The following is a 2,339-nucleotide window of genomic DNA, read 5'->3' as shown; positions in this document are numbered from 1 at the left end:
AAGAAAGAAAGAAAGAAAGAAAGAAAGAAAGAAAGAAAGAAAGAAAGGAAGAAAGGAAGGAAGGAAGGAAGGAAGGAAGGAAGGAAGGAAGGAAGGAAGGAAGGAAGGAAGAAGATAGGAAGGCAGGAAAGAGGAAGGAAGGAAAGAGAAAGGAAGGAAGAAAGAAAGAAGTAAGGGAAAGGAAGAAAAGGAAAAAAGGAAGGAAAGAAGGAAAAAAGGAAGGAAGAGAAAATCCAAGAGCTGAACCAGAGACTGATTTTTCATTCTCTAGAAGGATTCTTCAGAAGCTTCCTCTGAATGGTGGGTTCCCCAGGGCACGTAAAAAGATCAGGTGATTTTCCAGGAAGAGACGCCTGCTCCCCATTCCCAGTCCCTGAGTTGGCCGCCCCTTCCACTCTTCTACCCAGATGACCTCATGCTCAGGCCAACCGCGCCCTCTGAGAACATGAGTCACAGGAGTGCAGAGCTGGAAAGAAGCTCAGAGGTCATCTTGCCTGACTGGAACCTGAATTTCCTTCTCCAGCATGAACTAGAGCAGGTGAGGGGAGAAGTCAGGTGTGGGTCACTGACTTTGAGCTCCTGGGTTAAACCAGGCAGGGGCGAGCTATGTGATCATGAGCAAGTCACTACCCCTACTCTAAGACTAAGTTTTCTGGTCTTTAAAAATGGGGAGGAAAGAAGTGTCAGGTTCAGGTTGGGTCAGCACTTTGGTGTTTCTCATTGGGAAATGCCAAACCTGTTCAGACATCAACCCTGTTTACAGAGGGAGAAACTGAGCACCAAGTGGTTTGAGCACATAGAATTACAATCATAAGCCTTAGAGCTTGGAGGGACCTTTGAGATCGTCAAGTGATTCAGGGGTCCTTGCCTTTCTTTGGCCACTAGACTGGCAAAGCCACTGGGGAAGCTGTGCTCAAAGCAGGTAATGCTACATTTTGGTTAGTGAAAATAAAGATGGAATTCTTTTCTCCATCCAAGTTCACAGACCCTCTGAAATCTCCCCACGGTCCATGGACCCCAGGTTAAGAGCCCCCAATCTGGCCCAGTTCCCCTAAGTTACAGAAATAGTATGGCAGAAGGAATAGAGGGCCAGACGTGGGTCAGGAGGGAGACTGGGCTCAGATTCCACTGCTCAAGGGCGCGCACACGCATTCATCGGCCAAACTGGCCCACTTGTTATCCTCCATTCACGACACCCCATCTTCCACTGCCTTGTCTCGGCACATACCTGAAGAGCCCAGCTTCCTCACTTTGACCTCTTAGCATCCTCAGCTTGCTTTCATGCTCAGCAGGTGCCCCCTCTAACACAAAACCTAGTCTGATCTCCCTGGACATTAAGGCCTTCCTCCTCAGAAATTACTTTGTATATGTTTATATGTATATTGCATATTATTGTATATTGTACTGCATATTATAATACATTATATATTATTATAGATTAATATATTACTTTGTATGTTTTATATATTATATTATCTGTTTAATTTGTTTTATATAGTATATATTATATTATGTATCACTTTGTATACACTTATGTTTTATGTATCATATAATATATATTTCTACATTACTTTGCACATATTTATATGTGGTTTATATATTATATTTCTATATCACTTTGTATATATTTATGTTTTATATATTATATGTAATATATTACACATATATATGTAATATATATAACATATAATGTGTAATTATATAACATTTACATTATAACATTAATACATTACTTTATATATTTGTATGTGTTTTACATATTATATTATTACATATTTATATATTACTTTGTATATATTCATATATTCTAATATATTATATATTTATACATTACTTTGTACATACTTGTGTGTATTCTGTTCATAAGCTGTTTCTGCCAACAGACTGGAGGCTCTCTGAGGACAGGGACTTTTATCTTTGTCTCTCCAGGCCTTAGTGCATATCACCATGGATATGACTTAATTTGTCTGATCGTCAATTTCCCCATCTGTAAATGGGGATAATAACAGCCCCTATTTTACATAGTTATAGGGTTCAAATGAGATAATGGATATAAAAAGGCCCCAGTCCTGTTGCTCACTTTTCCCCTGGCTCACTGCTTACTCTCTGTGCTGCCTCCACAGAAGTCTTCCCCTCCACTCTGCTTTCCAGCATGCATTTATGTTTTGTTTTTCGGAGTGGATGCTCTTGAAGACAGGGGCTGTTTTGTTTTCTTTGTTTTGGTGTCCCCAGGGCATAGCACAGTTCCTGGACCATGGTAAACATATCCATCTATCCATCCATCCATCCATCCATCCATCTATTCATCCATCCATCTATTCATCCATCCATCCATCCAT

The sequence above is a fragment of the Vombatus ursinus genome, unplaced genomic scaffold (assembly GCF_900497805.2).
Source record: "Vombatus ursinus unplaced genomic scaffold, bare-nosed wombat genome assembly UNPS02003292.1, whole genome shotgun sequence".
In the NCBI taxonomy this organism is placed as follows: Eukaryota; Metazoa; Chordata; class Mammalia; order Diprotodontia; family Vombatidae; genus Vombatus; species Vombatus ursinus.
Note: the sequence above shows the minus strand (reverse complement) of the source record.